Below are 25278 nucleotides of genomic sequence, written 5' to 3' on the forward strand. Positions count from 1 at the left end.
CTTGATACAGTGCTGTCTGAAGGATCAGGGATCACAGGTGTTCGGCTTAGGCTTGAGCCCTTGCCCTTTATGCAGCAAAATTCCTCCAGATTCCTTGTATCTTTTAATGATATTATGTACCATAGAGGGTGAAATATCCAAATCCTTTTGTATCTTTCTTTGAGGAACATTGTTTTTAAACTTTTCAATAATTTTCTCATGCATTTATTGAAAAAAATGGAGATCCTCAGCCCATCTTTGCTCCTCAGAGATGAGGCCTTTCCTGGATACTGATTTTGGACCAAATCATGATTACAGTCACCTGTTGACATCACCTGTTTCAAATCACATCATTATTTAATTGTTTTACCTCATTACTAGCCATAAATTATGGAGATCCCTAAAGGGACATGGGGAATTTTTTTTTTTTATGTTCCATATGCACGAGAAACTATCTGAGAGAAGCATGAACTCCATAAATAAGATGAAGCATTTCTGAGAGGAGAATGGCCATACAGAGGGATGTATGCAAGAATGTGACATGTACCAGAGGATATCATAAATCAACTAACAGACGACGTGCACACCAGATACTGGTGAGCACCAGATACTTTCTTGTGCACACGATAAACTTTCAAAAAAAATGTTTACCCTATGTTCCCTTTAAGAGCTCTGTACTAAATTGTCCCTGTTCCAACTTTTTTGGAATGTGTTCCAGGCCTGAAATGTAGGAATGGATGTACTGTATATTACCAAAGGAAATGAAGTTGACCAGACAAAACATGAAATATCTTGGGTTCATACCGTTTGCAATGAAATACAAGACAAAGTAAATTTAGAAATCACTGCTTTCTTTTTTATTTGCATTTTCCATACTGTCCCAACTTTTTCTGATATGGGGTTATATATAGAAATACTAGAAAATAATGGGTAAATGTAGGCATAACATTACACTGTTAAAAATAGAGGTACAGTAGGAGTCTACACTAATGTACCTCTTAGAGCTTATTATTGGACCTCAGGGTAACTATGTGCACCTTTTTAGGACCAAAAAGGTACATATATGTTCCTAAGTGGTATATGAAGGGTCCAAATAGAGGGCACTGCCCCAATGACAAGACATTGTACCCCTAAAGGTACAATAATGTACTTTATTTTCTGAGAGTGTACTATTGCTGGGTTTCAGTCATGTGACTTGTTTCAGTGATGTGACTTTTCTTAGCAGTTTTACCGGAAGTGAAATAGCTGGTGGTCGAAATGGCTGCCATAGTGCAAACAACTAGCGATAACTTATCAGAGCATGCTCGTAATCTAGAAGCCACTGCTTGCTTTAGATGTATTCAGGAGATTGCTTTGTGCAATGGAATCGACCCCTACAGTCTGGGAAAGAAGGATTTGTCATACAATCTCGAAAACTACCTCTCAGTCGAGTTCCCCGACATCTCGAACTATCTGGTGTTGCAGACGCCCTTCTACACCACAAAACAGATGAAAGTGTGGAAGAGTAAGGCGTATCAAGTCACTGCCCAATGAATCCTGTATTGTTTTTGCCCATGCAAGTATGTTTTTTAAGCTTTTCGTTCACATCTTTACAATGAAGTGCTGCCAGTTGAAGTGTAAACAAACAACAGTTCGCCTGATTCTCACTTGTGTTGGCTCTTATCTCTCAGGTAAATCATTCACAAAGATCATCAGAAACCCCTTTAAAGACCTGGATCTTAGTTAAACAACATGGAGAAGTGATCACGGCGCATTGTAACTGTATGGCTGGGTAAGAATTTTGCCCCGACCTTCATGCATATGGACTTTGTGAGGAGTAAACAAAGAAACAACTGGGGATTTTAGCGCTTTGTAGCTAAAACAAAAAAGTACCGTAAAATAACGACACCTAGCAAGAAAAGTACTTGGAAGACACTAAGGACATAGCAGAGCGGGATATACAAACCTTTCATGAAGTGATCACTGCAAACTCGAGCGTGCTTCGACTCGGCTCCCTTTGATTTCAGTGAGAGGTTCAAAAGCCACCTTTCTCAACGTCTTTTTGTGAAATCCTGTGTTCGTTCACCCTTTTTTTATTAGTTCATGGGGAACCCTGAAGAAACTTTTATCAGTTTAATGGTTTGATTGATTCAAACAACCTAAAACAAGGCAAGCGTAAGGCATTCTTCATGCGAGCAATGCACCTTCTCCGTACAAATGCTTTGTCAACTGAGCTTTGGTAGACCACCAGCTAAAGCTTTGAATAACTAATGAGGCGGATGTGACATCACATGAAACCCAGCAATAGCTAATACCTCACAGTTTGTATGTGGAAGTTGGTTGGAGCTGAGGGGACATTTTGGTGGTCCCCACGAGGGAAACTTTTTTTTTTTTTAACAAAACCTGCAGCTTTTACCTAAAAATGAAAGCGTGAGGTTTAGGGTTAGGGTTACATTTAGCTGTAGGCATATCATTATAATTAGCTTCATCAATAATTATGTCAATGGAAGGGCCTCACAAGGATATTAAGACAAACGTGTGTGTTGCTTATAAATCATATGACCATCAACATAATTCTGTCTAAGGGAAGTGCAGAACTGTCACATGACACTGTTAGAATTGCTGAGTATGTCGCCCTGTAGTATTCACATACTCAACTATATACAGATACACACTAGGTCTTGAGAGTGTGTCGAAATCAATATCCTGACCCTTGAGTTGTGTACTGCAAGGGAGTTGGTGATGACAGTGTTTGTTCTGTAAGGTCAAAAGTCAGATGGTGGAGGGACTCAGTCAGATGCAGGGTGCTGATGGAGAACCTACAAGCTTGTGTGTGTGTGTGTGTGTGTGTGTGTGTGTGTTGTTTGGACCTTTTCTCCTGTTTCTTTTTTCATATTCTCTCTCTGTCCTAAACAGGAACCTGTTGTGCATCATAAGCCATGCCCAGTGATAAATATCTGACACATGATACACTGATAAACACTATTTACTTTTTATATACCCCCAGATATAACACTCCCTCTCTCTCTCTTTCTCTCTCTCTCTCTCTCTCTCTCACACACACACACACACACACACACACACACACACACACACACACATTCTTACTGCTGTGATTGAAAAGTGTATGACTGAACAAGTTTTACATCCATCCATTATCTGTAACCACTTATCCTGTGCAGGGTTGCGGGCAAGCTGGAGCCTATCCCAGCTGACTATGGGCGAGAGGCGGGGTACACCCTGGAGAAGTCGCCAGATCATCACAGGGCTGACACACAGAGACAAACAACAATTCACACTCACATTCACACCTACGGTCAATTTAGAGCCACCAATTAGCCTAACGTCCATGTCTTTGGACTGTGGGGGAAACCGGAGCACCCGGAGGAAACCCATGCAGACACGGGGAGAACATGCAAACTCCACACAGAAAGGCCCCCGTCGGCTGCTGGGCTCGAACCCAGAACCTTCTTGTTGTGAGGCAACAGTGCTAACCACAACATCACTGTGCCACCCATGTATTTTACATACTCAGCATAATTATTTTGTATTGTCTTGGAAAAATGTACCACACAAACAGGCACTGAATCAGGGTCAATAAAAGATGCCATAACCTCGTTTACAGCAATGTAGGCAATAGATAAGGAATAAAGCAATAAAGAGTAATGAGAGAGAGAGAGAGAGAATCATAGGATCAAATTGAATTACATTATGTCACATTAGTTATGTTTTACCATTAAAGTCGTAAGATACATGACGGATTTTCCTCTTTATATTTCATTTCTAGTTGACTCTATGTCGCAGCCTTTTTTCAGAAACAAATTATGATAAATGCCAATACATGCTGCTGCCTCCTACTCTCCTCTTAACCAAATCTGACAAAGAGTAAGTCAAGCTCTCTCTTTTAATATTAAAGAAAAGATGTTTTACACACTGGTGTTTACTGAATCAGCATTTACTTATAGATGAACTGTAGGATTTCTAGTGAAAAGACTGCAGTATACATCGGTGCTTTTTTATTGACGGACAGAAGCATACACTGCCAACTGCTGTTACCTCTGTGTACTGCATCCTCATGTTCATGTTTATTGATGCACTTTACCACCATGCCTTTTTTTTTTTTTTTTTTGGTAAATGAATAACCAGATTAACACACAGTAAACTAGCCTAGTCTAATTCCAACACAAACACCAGCACACAGACATACTATTGCCCTCTGGGTGTAAGAATAGTTCTACTTCATTGTTAATACCTTCAATATGATATTTGCCGATACTGATACACAGATATTTAAGTGTTGTGACAATTAGGATAGAGCATAAAGATGGCATTTTTTTCAAAGGCCTGGTTTATCAGTTGTTCTGGCATACAAATGGAGTAGTTTGTGTTATGTGGGTCAGTGGCAGTTACATAAGGTTGATGGATGACTGATCGGTAGATAGCATATCAGGATGTGCTGAGTGCAGGGGGATTGCTGGAGAGAGGTGTGGATATGTGCCAGGTTTTAGGGCTATTGTAGTAATGAGTAAAGATAATAAGGAGGTCAAGTGGAGATAACTAACCTCAAATACAGGCCAAATGGTTTGGATAGATTATCTGTGTGAATTGAAAGCAGGTTGAAGGTTTTTAGATACACCTTTTCAGGATCTGTACTGTACTATAAATCAAGTGTGCTGATACAGTGGGTTGAAAGTCAATTTTTCCCCCTATTAAACTCATGCCTCAAATTGAGCATGTGTGTTTTATTAGCGTTACACTTCAGTTGATAGAGTCGGTTTTTCTTTCACATCTTGGAATGCTCTCATGGGTCTCTTCAGTCAGTGCTGCATCTTTTCTCCAGGACAGGACAGGTGTCCATGCTGGAGGTGCCAGGACAGCCCCAGGCCTGGCTCCACTGCCATCCCGCTCAGGGTCAGAGGTTAATGGAGGCGAGCTGAACCTCCCTCCCCCTTGGATCTTGGTGGATTTGGTAAACAGTGCTGCTGTCACAGCAGATTAATAATGAGACAGGAGCATTGCACAGGGGGCTAATGGCCTTTTAGTCAGCCATGAAACTACTTACCATCACAGCAAGAGACAGCAAAATAAAGACGGGGGGGTGAGGGGGGAACAGGGTATGACGACTAGGTTCACATTCTAATTACAGTACATATTATATGTGTCAGATATAACACTTACATTCATTAAGTAAACAAGAAAGATTTTTCCATTTGATTACAGTTGACTCTGCCTTGCAGCGCTTTTTCAGAAATGAACCATGGTAAATGCCAGTACATGTTGTTGCCTCCTACTCTCCTCTGCATGGCGTCTAGAAACTGTTACGTCTTAAGGAAGCTAACGCATGCCATTCAAAAGTTTCTATGCTGTCTAAGCAGGGCAAAACTCTAGAAATGACACTTCATTTAAGCATGAGAAAGGTACATACACATAATGTCATGTGGCACAAACTTTAAACATTCTGGCTTTACAGTAAATCTTTACCAGCCTGCTTTCACCCATTCAACTGTAAGATATATATACACATGCACACATACTCACACACAGAGGGAGCTGTCAGTTGGGCAGCAGGGGGTCAAACCTCCTGCTTTCTTTTATTTCTTTTACGAGCCTTCATTGTAGAGTGCACAATGGGAATGAGACTTTGATCTTTAGGGCTCAACAGAAACACCCCCATCTGAAGCTCTCTCTTTCTAAGCCTTGACCTTCCTCCCCACCGTTCTCACCCAAAGGGCAGCGGTGGAAATTAGGAAATTAAGAAGGCGGAGTGGTGTTCGTTATATAACTGTCATTTTAAGACTCCCAATGGGACTCTGGTTTCTTATTTATTACATCACATATTTTCATTGTTTCTTATTTTTCTCTTACTGCCTTATATTAGGACAGGGTGGACAGAAGTTCTTGGGGACAAGAGAGAAGTGAGAAGTAGGCGTACTGTATGAGCTTTATGTTTTGGCCCAGAACATAATCAACACCATTTCTAGTTATATACAGTCTCAAGGTCGCGTCTCTGATTGGGATTCCCAGGCTATAGTTTGGACCTGACCACTGTATTCGGCTCCCCTCTCCATCTTTTTTCTTCTCCCCCTCTCTCTTTAGTTTTTTAGGCTTCCAGCTGCCCTCACTTTCTCCTCCAATAGGCTAACGCTCCAGTGAGCCTCTATAGAGGCCATGCCAAATCTGCATTGTCTCTCCCGCATGGCTCTCTGCCAATACCTCGCCTGCTTTTCGAAAACTCGTCCAACTCAAACTCCCAACCTTTTCTGCTCTCCTTTCTTTTCTTCCCTTCTTTTTATCTTCTCTTTTCATTTGGGTTCCTTTCTCTCCCTGGCTTTGCTTTTCTTTCCTCCCAACACCATGGAGCTGGTGAATATTTATTGATGCTGTTGGAGAATGCCATTGTCTGAATGAATGGATGGAGTACAGGAGAGGAGGGACTGAGAGAATGCTGTGCTCACTCAATGAACAATATGTTTCCCTTGATTAACAGAGAACACACACACACACACACACACACACACACACACACACACACACACACACACAAAGAATTAGTTACTAATTCAGGTTGCTAGTCTATGCTTGTCACAGCCCACCCCTCCCCCTTTGTTTAAGCCTCCTCTCTCTCTCTCTCTCTCTCTCTCTCTCTCTCTCTCTCTCTCTCTCTCGGGTGTGTTGTAATGTATGCACATGGCCTATGGCCGTTGACGGCAGCTTTATGGAGTGCACTGAGAGCAAATGGATTTCTCCTCCTGTGAACATGCCTGTTCACCCCTTTGCAACACAATGGTTTGATCCCCTCAGGCCTCTCAAGTTAAGTCAGTCACACCATCCTCCCACAATCGGGGGGAATTATAGCAGTGCCCTCCATGACATCCCCTTCACACCTGAAGTAAACACAGGTGACATATGACAAATGGGCCTTCAGTATCAGGTGTCTTAAGGGAGGGAAATTTATACGGTAACAGACAAAGACAAGCAGACACAAAAAGCCCATATCTACCATTACGACTCAGGAGACTTCGCCCATTACTGAGCACTCAACTTAAGGCTGACCACAAAAACAAACACGCTCCAGTCCCAAATCCCTCCCATTATATCCATGGAGCTAGACTGGTGTTCTCATGCTCTATCCTGTTTTCCTGAACACAGTTCATCAGGACGACCTGCTCTGATTGAAGCCAGACGGCAGGACACAGCACAAGGCCCTCTCTCATGGCGCCTGACTCTTTGTCCCTTTCCTCCCTCTCCCTTATGAAGCGTGGCTGGAGACCCTCGCTGAGCAGGAAGTTGTGGGTTAGCTGCACAGCCAGGTCAAAACAGACATTCAGTTGTGCGTGTTATCCACTCTCTGCTGGTGGTCATGTTTTCGGGGCGGTAGTTGTAGTCACTAGAGAGGAGATTGTATGACTGAAAACTTCGTCTTCAAGTGCCAGTGAATAGCCTTCATGATCATTAGAGATGTATTGCATTCAGGTTTGGTCTGTTTACAGAAACTCTGGGGCTTTAAAGAGGTCAAAGGTTGTCACGCCCACTCTGCCCTCTGAGTTTAAGAAGTCCATTAATTATGTGGTGGTATGTTTCCTGTCTGCCAACAGCTGGGTGACCAATCAGCTTTAACCTCCTCATCATGGATAATGTTGTCATCCACATGGGGCAGAGATCAATAGACCTAACTGTTTTAGGCATGCTGATTTAAAGTAAAGTGTGGTTATTTTTCTTTTCTGTTTTCTCAGTCATTTAATTTCGAACCAGCTTCATTCTCTTGCTACCTTTCTGTGTCTCTGTATGTGGCTTTGATTCTTAATTTTGCTAAAAGGCATGTCCCTAGTGTAGAGCAGCACAGCCTGTCTATTGGATGCACAGAGAGGAACTGTCTCTCTCAATCACCACGATTTACCCTGCAATAGTTCCTCTATTTTTAACGGAACTCAAGACCAGTTTTGTAACTTAGTGAAAACGCTGATGGTAGGCCTAGCAAGGGAGCATAAAAGCAGCGAGGCCCAAGGCCACACATCACCTAACCCCACTCGAGAGAGCTCTGAAAGGAGATGTAAATAGAGACCTACAGTGCAGCCCACATTGTAGAAGAAACACACACACACACACACACACACCACTCTACCCCCAATAAATAGATTTGCATATACCAAACAAAAATACCTTCACATTCGGTCACAGTTAAGAACTAAGGTCCTCGTGAGGTTTCACACATGACACATGACAAAGCACCTTTTCAGTTTCAAATTCTTTGCTAATCAAGAGGTTAACCTTTCTGTACATTCTCACTCTGTGTCAAAATCTGGTCATTAGCTGTGGGCTATCGAGAGGGTTGTGCTTTACTGGGCAGTTGTCTGAAGTAAGTGAATGACAAGTTGTCCGAGGGGATTGACCAGGTCCCATTGGGCACAGTGAGAGGTTGACAAGGGTCAGATGGACCAGGGATGGGGTTAATAACTGACCCAGCACTGGAGTTTGCTTTTCTGTGAATGGATGGTCTTTAATGTGTGCCACTCATTACTGTGCCTCCTGCTGTTCTGGCACAGAGATCCGGTGTGTGTGTGTGTGTGTGTGTGTCTTTGTGGGTTTTACTGATGCTCACTGAATAGCTCATTCTATGACAATGATGGGGAACACAACAGCAAATCAAATAATGATTGACCTGACTGTATCAAAGGGCCATTTGAGTTTGAGTTAAACTGGGACACATAAGTCCCTTTGTCTCATTCTGTCAAATCTTCTTTCGTTGGGATTAATGCCTGATGCAGATCATTCAGCAGTGGGAAATGTGTTCAATCAACAAACTTTGATTCAGTACTTTCTTTACAGTGTTATTACCGCAGTGTGCATTTTTAAAAAATTATCTTTTATGATTATGATTACACAAGTACTTATTTTCTATGTATACTGACTTATGGTGCCTGGCCTGTTGGAATGTCTCATCTCATCTCATTATCTCTAGCCGCTTTATCCTTCTACAGGGTCGCAGGCAAGCTGGAGCCTATCCCAGCTGACTACGGGCGAAAGGCGGGGTACACCCTGGACAAGTCGCCAGGTCATCACAGGGCTGACACATAGACACAGACAACCATTCACACCTACGGTCAATTTAGAGTCACCAATTAGCCTAACCTGCATGGTCTTTGGACTGTGGGGGAAACCGGAGCACCCGAAGGAAACCCACGCAGACACAGGGAGAACATGCAAACTCCGCACAGAAAGGCCCTCGCCGGCCCCGGGGCTCGAACCCAGGACCTTCTTGCTGTGAGGCGACAGCGCTAACCACTACACCACCGTGCCGCCCTGCTGTAGATTAGTTATATCTCAAAATGCTTGAGACGAGCTTCTAGGATCTTGTGTGTATTCTGTGGCCACCTGATATCGAATAGCTTCAAAAGAGTCAATTTAAAGTTCAGAAGTTTTTTGCAAGCGAGGTAATGGCATTATAATAGTATGTTATCGCCCACATTAGAAATTCATAAACACAGACTTTTTTTCACATACTAGAGTATATTTATTCGACTCTTGATATATGCAATGAGTCAGGATTAGGACAGTAATGCTGACTTAACTAAGTTAACCAACTATCATTATATTTAGTGGCGCACACCAACTCATTTATTTTTTATTTAGATGTGAAAGAGTCTTTCTTTACTGCATTATATTACCAACATCTGAGCTCGCATGCAAATGTTTCGTTGTATATAAAATGCTCAGGTGTTCTTCATTCATCAATCCATTATAACATTCTTAAAACACTATGGGGGCGTCGTGGCTCAGGTGGTTAAGGCGCCATACCATGAATGCGGGCGACCCGGGTTCGATTCCGGCCTGAGGTCATTTCCCGATCCCTTCCCGTCTCTCTCTCTCCCGCTCATTTCCTGTCTCTACACTGTCCTATCCAATAAAGGTGCAAAAAGCCCAAAAAAATATCTTTAAAAAAAAAACAAAACACTATAACCTAACCATATTATACTACACAGTGGCGAACCGTTACTATTAGAGCTGGGACTTCAGCTCAGCCAAAATGTAGCCAGACACATTGAAAACACAACAGGACAAAGGATTTTGCAAGGGATTAGTGGCAGTGTGCCAGGTCACTCTGTTGTGTGTAGATGTCGATATTGATTTTAAAAGTCACTAAGTAAATTGCATAGGGAAATGAATACTTAAGTATGAGTAGAAAAATACTGTGGTGAGTGTGTATGTGTGGAAGAAGACTCTGGAGACAGAAATTTTAGTTTCTTGATCATTAGTCTGTGTTACTTGCTCTAGATAGCACTGGCTTAACCACTTTATTAGCATTTGCTAACACTACTGATGAACGGTACACCAGCTGGAAGGTGACTTCACCGTTGTGCTGACTGCGCTGATTCACAATTAAGCTCATGCTGGCCTTTGAGAAGGCCTAGAGCGGTAAATTTTTGGTCCTGCCCACTATAAATCAAAATCTGATTGGTTAATTCATCTGTCACTTCCTACATAAACATGCACTGCCATGGCCTTCTGTCCTGGCAGTGAAGTCCTAACCAATGAGTGAGCCAGCTCTAAACTCTTCTCAGCCTAGACACAACAAACAAACAAAAAAATCTCATTGGTTAACTCAATTTTAATGTTTTCAGGACAGTAACCCTTTCATTTCTGAAGCAAATTTGATAGAAAATGAGGCTGAATTACAACCCCGTTTGTATCCGGATTTGTTCTGATCACTTTGTGACAGGTAGGTTAAATTGTCTTGAATTTCATAGTTACTAAAATAAATGTGATACAAACTATTATCTTTTCTATGTACTTTCAGCAATGATTAATGGATATATTTGTCACATTAGGTAGCTTATGTCTACTGCAGTGCATTGTTGCATCAAATGGCATTTAAGATCTAGGCCTAGTAATGTTTATGTACACATGCTTTAGTTCACAAAATGGACTTGGGTGAAACACTAGATAGTTCACAAGATTGATGTATGTCACATGCGGCAACAAGCTGGGGTCAGCTTTCCATTCCTTCTCACTAACAGTGTATGGATCTACATTCCCAATGAAACATACCTTCTCAGCATAACGCTCCCGTGCCTGCTTATCCAAACTTTCACAGTAGTGCTCCATCACTTCAGATGTCTAAATTCTTAAAAAATCCAAGCTTCTAAGCCCTCTAACGCGGAAACGAATCGGTGAATGTGTACTCTATGATGTGTACTCTATGAGCGCTCTGGAGCGAGTGACTTCCAAGATGGCCGCGCAGACCGCAGTGTTACTATTTTTAGCATCATCTCGGAGCACTCTATACAAACACAGAGACCAAAAGATACAACATAACTCTCTTGTGTTGTTTATTTGCTTAGTAGATTAGATTAGAAATGGAAAAAAAGACAAGTAGTAAGTAATAACAAGTAGTAATCATGACTGATTGTATTTGTTGGCCAAATATTTTATAAAGGGGGCAATTTGAACTTCATATTTTCTCCACTGAAAAAACAAACAAACCTGAAAGACAAGCACAGCCTGTAAATATCTCACTCTGAAGCAGTGGTTTCAAAACCAGTCCTCACATCACTGAGAACATTCACATTTTCCACATCTCAAAGTCCCCATTAAACTTATACCAGGTACTCAGTGTTCTTGATAATACATTTATCTGGGGCTAGAACATGGGACACAGCAAAAAATGTGGACTTTCTAGGGTCCCCAAGGATGATAAAGAGCACAGACAATATTAAGGTGCAGTATTTGCTCAAGGGTACAGCCAATGTGATTGTGCAATTCAAAAACCACTAGTAATCAGTTTGACTACGCTGTTTAAATGCTGTTCTGTCATTCTCGAATAAAGCGGGTTTGTTCCTGTAAAATCCAGAACAACGTGAAATAGCAAAACAAAATTATGAAATCTCTGATGGATAAGTCAAAGTCCCTCTCATGCCAGAAGCTGGTTTTCCCAGGCAGTCTCCTGTCCCAGTACTAACCAACTCTTTAAGGTGTATGGGTGTGACATCGATCTCTCAGCCCTCAGCCTCTCGCCTATAGACCCCTTTCACATGACGTCACCGCGCCGCGAGATTTTGTTAGGCGCCATATTGGAAGACCAAGTACATGCACTCACAATATAAAACAAAGTATGAGCGAGAGTAAAGTGACATGATGGCTGATAATTCTGGTTATGTGAGTACATTACCAGCTGCAGAAAGGGCACGGTATGTGGAGAAACTGGCTGTGATTGATGGGTTTGACCCATATGATAAGACTCGCGGCAAGGGAGAATGGAAACATAAGGAGGACCTGACACCAATTCTGCCATCTGTTTGCTACCCAGACATTGTAAACTATTTGTTGTTTACACCCAGTGCCTACACTCAGTGTTCGAACTATGCCGATATTTTTGGGGGGTCCCTTTTTTCTCTTGGGGCGCTTGCGCTTGTCTCGGAGCGCGGATCTCCAAACACATGAGAAGCCTTGCGCTTGTCTCAGAGCGTGGATCTCCAAACACATGAGAAGCCTATCTTACGCACATATCACGCAGACTCCACACCTCCACACACGCATCGCGTCTGAAGTCATAACTCATCAGGGGAAATCGTGTCCACATTGGCATGTTCAAAAAACAACCTCGCGTCAACAATGATACCACACGCAAGAAAAAAAAACAGTCAGGCTACTCAACAACCAACCTGGCAGCAGCGAGCAAGCCCCAAACCATCCTAAATTATTATTATTATTAAATTGTAGAAGTCTGGGAGGCTTGCTCCTCATACAGTTATCAACTTGGGGCCAATTTAGCATGTTTTAAATCTGAATTTCTTGCGTTTGCTTACCTCAAAGTGTCCACAGATCATGCACAGACTTATCCATTATATCCACAGTTTTTTGCCAAGTCTCACACAGGTTTCTTTCAAGTCTACTGTTGGGCCAATAAATCATAAATAAAACAGCTCAGATTTGTTTGTTTAAGTCGTTTGCCACTCCACTTTATTCTCGTGGGTTCACATATCGCTGCCGTTATTTCCCCCTAATCACGAGTTTGTTGGTCTTCCAATATGGCGCAGGGTCTGCTTACTTCCGGTTTGGGGTGACGTCAGTGAAAGGGATCTATACAGCTAGGGTTACAGTGGGGGGCTAGTTCTCTGGTAACCATGAAAGTTTGACTTCCCCACTTGCATCTGTATTGCAGCGTGTCTTGCCAGATGGTAGTAGGTACCATTTTTATGATGGTCTTTGGTATGACCTGACTGCAAGTAGAACTTGCAAGCTCCCAGTCAAGAGATGAACATACATACCACTAGCCCAACTCGTGGTTCTGATGGATAAAGCTTTTAAATATTTGCTAGCCTTCAATATGTGTCTTTTGTAGCTACCATATTTGCTTGATAACTAACTACAGACTTATAAACTAGCAAACATACTACTCACCAAGACACTATGTGAACATGGTTAAACTCAGGCCAGTGGTGGTTAGGGAATTGTCAGGATCGTCAGGACTCCTGATTTTCCACTGAATGCACCACATAAACAGTTCCAGCACTTAGAAACAAAAACATGACTATTGAAACAAGCGAACAACACAAAAAGAAAATTTGTTGTTCTAAAATGTCAAGCTAACTGCAGAGGGACCGCAGAGCTTGTGTGTGTGTGTGTGCGCACTTTACTGACACATCTCTTGAATATTGAGTTAGACTGTGTAAGAGAAGAAAGACCACAATCTGTTGTCACTATGAGTCCAGGCTCCAAACTAAAGCTGGTTCTTGTTTCTGGACTATTATTACAGCTGCTCCAGCCGTGAGCGCCATGAATGTTCAACCCTCTTCCTCCCTGAGATGGACACCTCCAGCGTCCGCCCACTGAGGTCGTCACCTTTAACCCTGAGGTCAGTTGCTCAGAGGTCTTTATTAGTACTGTTTTGTTTCTGGTTCCTCTGGCTCCGAGTCTCCAGCCTTCAGTCACTGCTGTCAGTATCAGCTATTTGCTCAAGATGAGCTGATTAGCAGGCCTGCGTTTTCTTCTATAAGTGACTCAAAGAGCAGGACTCGGGCCCCAGCCACACGATCAGACTTCTGACAGTAATGAAGTCATCAAGAGATGTAATCTGGATATATGATCTCATGTGTAAATGAAAACATGAGCATGCATTCATTGTGTGTGTGTGTGTGTGTGTGTGTGTGTGTGTGTGTGTGTGTGTGTAATTACAGGCTGCAGGTAATTTACACCCTCAGCCACTCCCCACAGAAAGCCTATGTGTTCGTACTTTGTTAATTAAAATGAGGAGTTTAGGAGGGATTGGGAATTAACAATAGCACATAGCTGAGCTAATAAGCAATGTCTCTCGGACTGAAACCATTTCCTATAGCACAGTATCATTTTACACACGTCACAACCCATTTACACAGCATACCAACAATAAGAACATATTTAAGGAATACTCCAATATTTTGAACACCTAATCTAACTCCATTACATCTGTAGCGTACAGTTTGCACATTCACACATCCACAAGAATTTCAATACATTTCCCTGTGTTGAGCAGAAATTTACTCGAAAAATATAATAGAAGCCTCGGGGTGTTCATTTAATTCTGTTCATTAACAGTAACACCTTAACAAATAAGCTTTTAGTATGAGACAGACATTAAAAATGTTATATCAATGGTGTTTTTATATAGCTATCATTTATGTAGATTTTCAATACATTAGCAATTTAGGAAAAGATAATTCCAAATACATGCACTTAGATTTTAAGACAGATTTTAAAGCATGCCAGTGTTTACTTTAAGATACAGTGGTGCTTGAAAGTTTGTGAACCCTTTAGAATTTTCTATATTTCTGTATAAATATGATCATCATATCATCATCAGATTTTCACACAAGTCCTAAAAGTAGATAAATAGAACCCAGTTAAACAAATGAGACAAAAATATTATATTTGGTCATTTATTTATTGAGGAAAAATGATCTAATATTACATATCTGTAAGTGGCAAAAGTATGTGAACCTCTAGGATTAGCAGTTAATTTGAAGGTGAAATTAGAGTCAGTTGATTTCAATCAATGGGATGACAATCAGGTGTGAGTGGGCACCCTGTTTTATTTAAAGAATAGGGATCTATCAAAGTCTGATCTTCACAACACATGTTTGTGGAAGTGTATCATGGCACCAACAAAGGAGATTTCTGAGGACCTCAGAAAAAGCGTTGTTGATGCTCATCAGGCTGGAAAAGGTTACAAAACCATCTCTAAAGAGTTTGGACTCCACCAATCCACAGTCAGACAGACTGTGTACAAATGGAGGAAAATCGAGACCATTGTTACCCTCCCCAGGAGTGGTCGACCAACAAAGATCACTCCAAGAGCAAGGCATGTAATAGTCGGCGAGATCACAAAGGACTCCAGGGTAACTTCTAAGCAACTGAAGGCCTCTCTCACATTGGCTAATGTTAATGTTCATGAGTCCACCATCAGGACAACACTGAACAACAATGGTGTGTATGGCAGGATTGCAAGGAGAAAGCCACTGCTCTCCAAAAAGAACATTGCTCCTCCTCTGCAGTTTGCTAAAGATCACGTGGGCAAGCCAGAAGGCTATTGGAAAAATGTTTTGTGGATGGATGAGACCAAAAAAGAACTTTTTGGTTTAAATGAGAAGTGTTATGTTTGGAGAAAGGAAAACACTGCATTCCAGCATAAGAACCTTATCCTATCTGTGAAACATGGTGGTGGTAGTATCATGGTTTGGGCCTGTTTTGCTGCATCTGGGCCAGGACGGCTTGCCATCATTGATGGAACAATGAATTCTGAATTATACCAGCAAATTCTAAAGGAAAATGTCAGGACATCTGTCCATGAACTGAATCTCAAGACAAGGTGGGTCATGCAGCAAGACAATGACCCTAAGCACACAAGTCGTTCTACCAAAGAATGGTTAAAGAAGAATAAAGTCAATGCTTTTGAATGGCCAAGTCAAAGTTCTGACTTTAATCCAATTGAAATGTTGTGGAAGGACCTGAAGCGAGCAGTTCATGTGAGGAAACCCACCAACATCCCAGAGTTGAAGCTGTTCTGTATGGAGGAATTGGCTAAAATTCCTCCAAGCCAGTGTGCAAGACTGATCAACAGTTACCGGAAATGTTTGGTTGCAGTTATTGCTGCACAAGGGGGTCACATGAGATACTGAAAGCAAAGGTTCATATACTTTTGCCACTCACAGATTAGATTAGATTAGATTAGATTAGATTAGATTAGATTAGATTAGATAGAACTTTATTGATCCCTTAGCGCAGGTTCCCTCAGGGAAATTAAAATTCCAGTAGCATCATTACAGGATAAACAGAGAATATAAATAGAGAAAAACTTCTAGATAAATTAAATTAAATTAAATTAAATTAAATTAAATTAAATTAAATTAAATTAGGTATATGCATATACAAATATAAAAAAGAACAAGAATAAGATATGGGGAAGAGGAAGGGGAAAAAAAGGCCAACATCTGTAATATTGGATCATTTTCCTCAATAAATAAACCAAGTATAATATTTTTTGTCTCATTTGTTTAACTGGGTTCTATTTATCTACTTTTAGGACTTGTGTGAAAATCTGATGATGTTTGAGATCATATTTATGCAGAAATATAGAAAATTCTAAAGAGTTCACAAACTTTCAAGCACCACTGTACATTGACAATATTCCGAACCCCATTTCCAGAAAAGTTAGGGTATTTTCCAAAATGCAATAAAAACAAAAAATCTGTGATTTGTTAATTCGTGTGAACCTTTATTTAACTGGCAAAAGTACAAAGAAAAGGTTTTCAATAGTTTTACTGACCAACTTAATTGTATTTTGTAAATATAAACAAAGTTTGAATTTAATGCCTGCAACACACTCAAAAATAGTTGGGACAGAGGCAAAATAAGACTGAAAAGTTTATAGGAGGGCGGCACGGTGGTGTAGTGGTTAGCGCTGTCGCCTCACAGCAAGAAGGTCCTGGGTTCGAGCCCCAGGGCCGGCGAGGGCCTTTCTGTGTGGAGTTTGCATGTTCTCCCCGTGTCCGCGTGGGTTTCCTCCGGGTGCTCCGGTTTCCCCCACAGTCCAAAGACATGCAGGTTAGGTTAACTGGTGACTCTAAATTGACCGTAGGTGTGAATGTGAGTGTGAATGGTTGTCTGTGTCTATGTGTCAGCCCTGTGATGACCTGGCGACTTGTCCAGGGTGTACCCCGCCTTTCGCCTGTAGTCAGCTGGGATATAATTTGCCTGCGACCCTGTAGAAGGATAAAGCGGCTAGAGATGATGAGATGAAGTTTATAGGATATTCAAGTAACTCCATTTTGGAAGATTCCACAATAAGCAGGTGTAAACGACCCTACGTGTGGGTGGAGCACAGAGGACGGCAGGACAGAGATCAGGTTTTATAAATTGGCTTTATTGCCACACTTTTCAGTCTAACAATACTTTTCACAGACACACACACAACTGGCGTCTGGTTCAGGGTTGAGCTCCATCTGCTCTCGCTCTCCCTCCTGATATAGGGCGCAGTCACTGGGAAGACACACAAACAGGTTAATTGCTCTCAGGTGACGTGATTCTGCCACTTACCTTCCCTGACTCCGCCCTCCTGTCACAGACCGGCGCTTGACCACGCCCCCGCTGCCACATAAGGTTAATAACCCTAACCCCTGACTATGTCATCGCTTGTTTACCGCAATGTATTATGGGCGATACCCGGGGTCAGCTCCACCATATTGTTTACTTTCGCCTTTGTTAAACACCGCATTGTTCTGTCTAACTGGTTTTAACTGTGTCTAAAGTGAATTGCTGTGTGTCTAACTGTGTCTCCACAACAAAGAGAACACCTAATTTGAGCTTTTATCAGCTGCCAGTCGAGAAGAAGAGACGAAAGAAATGGATAAGTTTAATCTGCAACGAAAACCTTCAAACTGAATCGAAATGGACAAGTGTTTGTAGCTTACATTTCTCTGGTGGGAAAAAGTCGTACTTAAACTGTGACCCAGCAATATTTCCATGGTCTGCGGAATGGCTTTCATTATAGTAGATTATAACAATTGACACTGTTCATCATTTGAAACTAGCGATATTCCAAAGCCTGTAAAACAAAGAAGCATCCTTCAGCCTTTGCCTCTCAATGTGCTGAAGCACTCGGGAGCCGAACGAGCCTGTCAGACCAATAAAACTCCCAAACCACAAAGGGTTCTCTTTCAGGTATATATAATGCTCAGTGTACCTCACTAGCGGCATTTATTGAAGAAAATGCATTTATACTGAACATGACACAGCAGATCAGTGGGCTTTCAAAGTTTTGTTTTTTTTTAAATTGTAATGTTTCCTGATATCAAGTTTTATTTAACTAATCACTTATTTATAAATGTTTTGATGCTGTTCATCTGGGCTCGGGATCACGAAGCAATCTTAGACTTAAGTCAAAAGTTGATTTTTCATAATAGTTTCCCTTACTGCATCTGTAACTTTCATTGTGCTGGATCAAGATTAAGTACAAGACTAAGATTTCATTAGAACAAAGCTTCTTAGAAAATGGTAAGGAATAACTGAAGATTAAAAGAAACAAATTTAGACTTAAGTCTAAGATTGCTTCGTGATCCCAGGGTCTGTAGTACGGGGGTGTGTATAAAATAATAATTAAAAAAAAAAAACTTCTTACCTTCTCACCAAGCTCGATTTGGATTCCGATTTTCCTGCTGTAAACCCTTGACATGTTATCCACCTCTTTAAATCACCAATTTCATTGTCTTCCATGACAGAACATGGCAAAATTGCTCCTCTCACATCGCTCTCAGGTAAAATTAATCTGACATCCACCATATCGCTCAACTACCGACCCTACCTATCCCACCTAATGCATTGCAGTAAACAAGTGATGACATAGTTATGATTGGGGGCTATTGTTTTCATGATTGGGTATAAAAGGAGCAGCACCAAAGGCTCAGTCTTTGCAAGCAAGGATGGGTTATAGCTCACCCCTTTGTGCCAAAATTTGTGAAAGAATTGTTAGTCATTTCAAAAAGAACATTTCTCAATGCAAGATTGTAAGTCTTTTAAAATCTACAGTACATTATAATATGAAAAGATTCAGGGAATTCGGAGGCATATCAGTGCGTAAAGGGCAAAGTCAGTAATCACTGTTGAATGTGCATGACCTTCGAGTCCTCAGGTGGCACTGCCTGAGAAACTGTCATGCTAATGTGACAAATATAGCCACATGGGCTCAGGAGTACTTCAGAAAGCTGTTGTCACTTAACACAGTCTGCCACTGCATACAGAAATGCAACCTGAAATTATATTACGCAAAAAGGAAGCCATTCATCAGTTCTATGCAGAAACGCTGCTGATTTCACTGGGCCTGAACTCATCTCAAATGGACAAAAAGACAGTGGAAATATGTGTTGTGGTCAGATGAGTCCACACATCAGCTTGTTTTCAGGAAAACCAGATGTCAGGTTCTCAGTGCCAAAGGTGAACATGGCCATCCAGGTTGTTATCAGAGAAAGGTGCAAAAGCCAGCATCTGTGATGGTATGGGGGGCATCAGTGCCCACAGCATGGGTGAGTGCCATGTGTGTAAAGGTACCTATGATAGTATTGGGGCATATATTGGGATTTTAGAGAGACATATTCATCAAGGTAATGTCTCTTCCCAGGAAGTCCATGCTTATTTGAGCAGGACAATGCCAGGCCTCATTCTGCACGGGTTACAACAGCGTAGCTTTGTAGACACAGAGTGCATGTGCTTGACTTGCCTGCTGCCGGTCCAGATCTGTCTCCTATTGAGAATGTATGACGCATCAGGAAGAGAAGAATCAGATGACAGCGACCTTGGACTATTGAGCAGCTGAAGTTTTGTATCAAGCAAGAATGGACAAAAATTCCAATTGCAAAACTGCAACAATTAGTATCCTCAGATCCTATACAATTAAAAGGAACGGCGATGTAATACAATAGTAATAATGCCTCTGTTCCAGCTTTTTTTGAGTGTGTTGCAGGCATCAAATTCTAACATCATTTATAGTCACAAAATACAATTAAGTTGGTCAGTAAAACTATTGAAAATCTTTTCTTTGTACTTTTGTCAGTTAAATAAAAGTGCACATGAATTAACAAATCACAGACTTTTGTTTTTATTGCATTTTGGAAAATATCCCAACTTTTCTGGAAATGGGGTAAGTAGAAACAAATTGTTCCCTGTGCAAAAGGTCTCTGAAAATACAAATATTACAAGTGCTTATTTTGCAAATAACACTGAAACATTCAGTGTTTTATATAAATATGTCTTTTGCAGAAATATTCATCTAGTCCCTCACTGACTGCATTTTGGCTTCGTTCATAAGTGTGTTTTGAGTACACAGGTTTTCTGTTCATTTCTTGGTAAAGGGAAAGGTACCAAAATTCCTGTACACAGGAACGACACATGCAACAGATCAATTACATAAACATTAGGTTGAACAATGATGGAGTAGTTCTTTAATTACACAGCCTTCCACTGAAAACAGCTCCTGGATGAAAGTCCATTTTTAATTAAATGTGAGGTCACAAAAGTAAAACATTACATTACTTCCATGAAATCCTACCTGGGAAATTTGAACGATGTCAACTCCCATACCACGCTGAGCCGTTAACATTAACATACTATGTGATGTTGAACTGTGTTAAAGTTTGTGAACTGTGTTAAAGTAATTTTCTTGACTGCATTCATGCATAGCAGACTCAACTGCAATGGAAAGAGATTTTTAATCAGATAAAGTTGAATTTTGGAGCCATGATGACTCAATGAAGAAGTCTGAAACCGGCAAAGCATTTTTACTTGGAGTACAAGGCTTTTGTCTGATATTTGGAGTGTTACAAGCTGTTGTTTTTTTCTTTTGTCTCTCTATTTCTCAATTCAGGGGCTGAGGTGAAGATGCATATGTGTTCCAGTGTTGCATCTGTCTTCATTTTATTAACTGTCTGGAACATGCTTAAGCCCCCGGATCACTGCCACCCAACACCCCCCCCCCCCCCCCCCCCCCACACACACACACACACACACTATATTTCATGAGAATCTTTATAGTAATACATGATTTTTATTTATTTTTTATTTTTAGACTTGATTGTTTTGTTGGCCTTTGAGATCTGGCCCCGCTAAACAACCACTGTTTTCCAGTCGCACTTTAAACAGACCTTGTGGTTACCAGATGGATAATGAATAAGATTAAAACGAGTTGATTATGTTGGTTTAGTATATTGAATGTAGTATAATGAGGAAATAAGAAATACATATTTAAAGAGACAGATGTAAAGTAAGTGCTGTAGGACTACCATACAAGGTCGGAGACAAGAAGAAGAAGAAGAAGAAGAAGAAGGAAAGAGAGAGAGAGCTGATCAGTGGTTTGGCTGAACTCACCATGAACCATGAAAAATTTATTTTCTCCAGAGTCTTTCTTTCTCCCAGAGGGAGCCAGATTTACATTTCCATATCTCTATCTCTCTCTCTCTCTCTCTCTCTCAGCATTGGTGTAGACATGAAGGATGCAGACAGGAACTCTGTGATTCGAAGAGGTTGAGGGCTTGTTTTTGAGGCCCACCACTGAACTATGTGTCCACAGTATAGTCCACATATATCTTTAGTAAAAACTCTCCTGCAGCTGAGGACCTGCTTCATGTTCTAAAACCAACCCGTCAGACATCCCTGGCTTAGTCGACCTGATTAACTACAGTCTAGTGTGCAGACCCGGGTCACGAATTATCTCAAAGTATCACCTTATATTAGAGTATGTCTGAGGCAAAGACTGCAGCAATGATGTATGTGTGGTTAGCAGGGGGTGAGAGAGAGAGAGAGAGAGTTGTGTGCTCTAGTGTCTGAGTGATAGATGTTAATGGATGGATGCTGAGAGACCACCACACCACATTCATAAATATGTTGAAGAGGTTGAATAAATATGCAGGCACATGATATGGCTGGGTGATGGGGAATGTGTGCATGCTTTTGTGTGGATGTTTGTACGCGTCTAAGATTAAACTCTATGTGAACTCTATATGCTAAGTGTAGGGTCAAACTCAAGCTGACTTTATAGTGTGTGTCTGTGTGTGTGTGTGTGTGTGTGTGTGTGTGTGTGTGTGTGAGAGAGAGAGAGAGAGAGAGAGAGAGAGAGCATTACATCTTTAGACTTCAGTCATTGTGTACGTGAATGCATGCCACATACAGTATGTCTTACACATCTCTTCAAACTAGATTCTTTGAAATACAAAACATAATTTTAGATTGTATGTGAAGATTATAGAAAAAAATTTTTATCAAAATGAATTTGTGGTTTGTATTTTTGTAATGTAAAGAAATTATCCTAGCACTGAAGACTTCTCACTAACAACTATCAAGAAATTTAACATAAAAACATGAATCTGTATCTCTCTCTCTCTCTCTCTCTCTCTCTCTCTCTCTCTCTCTCTCTCAGAGATTTAATAAAAATTACTGATACTGCCAAAACATGGTCATTGGCTGTCTTTAATAGCATAATGCATGTCACGTTATGTCTTTTAAGTCTGCCGATCTCATCTCACAAACAACAAAATCTGTGACAGCAAGATCAAGCTGAACTTCGTGCAATGTAATGAATGTGCATTATTATATATACTCTCTCTCTCTCTCTCTCTGTTACTTTCTCCTACACAGACCACACACACACACAGAGTGAGAGAGAGAGAGAGAGAGAGAGAGAGGCAGGCACACCTACACTCCTTGGGGCAGTGGAGCATTTGAAAGAAGCTGTGGTTTATCTCAAAGTTCAGATCGCTCCACCCAGCTGAGCAGAAACGGGAGGATCGTCATACAGAAGTAAGAGAGGTGCAGTCCTCTTGCAGTACAACCACAGGGCCGGAAAGCTTGGAAACCTTCAACAAAATCATTAATTACTGTAATTACTAGCTTCGCCTCCTCACTTTCTCATTCAGCATGTGGAAGAGGAAGGTGGAGCTGCACAGGCACACCTACACACAAACCCTTAGATGCACAGGTATGCAGATGTAGAGACAGGTAAAGACTTGCTGACAGCCCTGTAGCACGCACACTCATACCCACACATGTGCACGCACACACACATACACACACACACTAATGCACGCGCGTGCACACACACACACACACACACACACACACACACACACACACACACACACACACACAATCCAGAGCCAGATGAGAGCTTTCTATGCCTTCCCCAACTTCTTTCTGTATGTATATACTATATGCATGTGAGTGATATGGTCTATGCCACTGAGTGAAACTTAAACATAACAACTATCATCTCTTTGTAGCTTCACAGAGAGTTTATCTTTCCCCAGCCACTGCTTCCCTTCTTAGGCTTCAGTAGCATAAATAGTCCCCCCCCCCCACACACACATACATACACACACATATGCAAGTTGAGAGCTGTTTTCCCCCTTTCTTTTTGTATATAGTGCCTCCCGAATGTATTCATCCGACAATGATTATTTCTCTCTTTGCTCTATTGCAGCATCAAATTTAAGCATATCAATTTGGGATTTTATTTTCTGTTCTTTTTGAAGTGACTCTGCAGAAATAAAATTAAGTATTTAGATTTCCTCAGAATTATTTTAAAATTAAAAACTGCTTCATTCTGAAAGGCCCTTCATTGTGAAGTGTCCTTTTGCAACAGCGACAGATTTGGATTGTCTCAGATGTGATGATATGAACGTTGCGCATTTTACTTTTGGCAGTTTTTTCCATTCCTCAATGCAAATTTTCTCCAACCCCATGGAGAATGGTGGTTGACACCAATTTTCAGATCATTCCATAGATTTCAAATGGATTTAAGTCTGGGCTTTGACTTGGCCATTCCAAAACAATTTCTCCCCCCAAGCCATTCCTCTGTGTTTCCCTTGTGTTTTGGCTCACTGTCCTTTTTGTCCATAGATGTTTGCCTAAATGCAGATTTCTAGCTGACTGGAATAGGTTCTCCTCAACAGTTTGCTTATATTTGGCTTCATCCATGTTGCCTGTGATGGCAACAAGATTTCCAGTTCCTCCTGCTGAAAAGCAACCCTAGAGAATGATGCTACCACCACCATGCTTGATCACAGGAATGGTGTTATCTGGATATTGGGCTGTATTTGGTTCCTGTCAAATATGATGTTTTGGCTTTAGACCAACTTTAGTCTCATCACAATATCTTTTCCCAAATCTTAGATTTTCTAACATGGCTTTACTCAGAAGTGGCTTCCTTCTGGCCACTCTCCTAGGTAGGCTTTGTGAGGAGCTAATGTTGTCTGTGCAGTAGTTATGTCAGTTATGTAAGTCAGGGTTTTTTAATACCCCACCTGACCCATTATGAGAGCCAACCCGCCACCACCCAACCGGCAAATATGTGTTTTGTTTTTCTCTTGTATAGCAATGGCATCCATATCATGGAGTAAGTGATGAGGTAAATTTTTGAACTACCCTGCTCAAAGCTGCCACAGTTTTCTAGTAAGCTTACTCAAACCCACCCAACCTGCAGGTCAGCCTGCGGAACTTGTGTGTTAGGGGTCAACCTACACATTACTACTGCACAGGTTCTCCTATTTCAGACAGCGAGCTCTGTAACCCCTTCAGTATCTTGAACAGTTGCCTGACAGTTTCCCTTCTTGCCCTAGTTCTCAATTTGGCCTGATCTCAGTAGTGTCTGGGTTGTATCATATTTTTTCTATTTTATTATAATGGATTTAACAGTGCTCCGAAGAAGGATCAAAGCTTTGCTGATCTCTGGTCTAGCTAACAACTTCATCTCGAAACAGTTCCTTGGTCCTTCTTGGTCCTGGATTTTTGATATTTTGAATAATTCTGAGGACATTGAAATACTTTATTTAATTTTATTTCTGGAGTGTCATATCAAAAGGAGCAGAAAACAAATCACATTCTAATATACTTAAATTTGTTGTTTCAATACAGCAAAATGAGAAAACGTCATATGCACTGTATGAAGTGAGTGTGTTCAGGGAGGTAGTCAGTTACTGAGATAAACAAACTTTCTTAATGTAGCACTGACATAGCAGACACAATAATATTAATGCAGTGATGCTTACTAAATATGTCAATACATTATCTGTAGTGTCTTATTGACTATTTATAAAATACAATGTACAACCCTGATTCAAAAAAAGTTGGGACAAAGTACAAATTGTAAATAAAAACGGAATGCAATGATGTGGAAGTTTCAAAATTCCATATTTTATTCAGAATAGAACATAGATGGCATATCAAATGTTTAAACTGAGAAAATGTATCATTTAAAGAGAAAAATTAGGTGATTTTAAATTTCATGACAGCAACACATCTCAAAAA

The 25278-nt window shown here is 41.0% G+C and overlaps 1 long non-coding RNA gene across 2 annotated transcripts in view; it reads left to right on the top strand.

The window, feature by feature from the left end:
* Positions 1-25278, top strand: part of LOC132894394 (uncharacterized) — an 86955-nt gene that overhangs the window by 53437 nt on the left and 8240 nt on the right. The window contains exons 2-3 of one of the 2 annotated variants that reach the window (XR_009655643.1): positions 13712-13810; positions 22612-22773. This is a non-coding gene — a long non-coding RNA (uncharacterized LOC132894394). Of the gene's footprint in view, positions 1-13711; positions 13811-20845; positions 22187-22611; positions 22774-25278 lie in introns of those variants that run through there. The other variant, XR_009655642.1, reaches the window with a different exon arrangement.

Source organism: Neoarius graeffei, chromosome 11 (assembly GCF_027579695.1).
Source record: "Neoarius graeffei isolate fNeoGra1 chromosome 11, fNeoGra1.pri, whole genome shotgun sequence".
In the NCBI taxonomy this organism is placed as follows: Eukaryota; Metazoa; Chordata; class Actinopteri; order Siluriformes; family Ariidae; genus Neoarius; species Neoarius graeffei.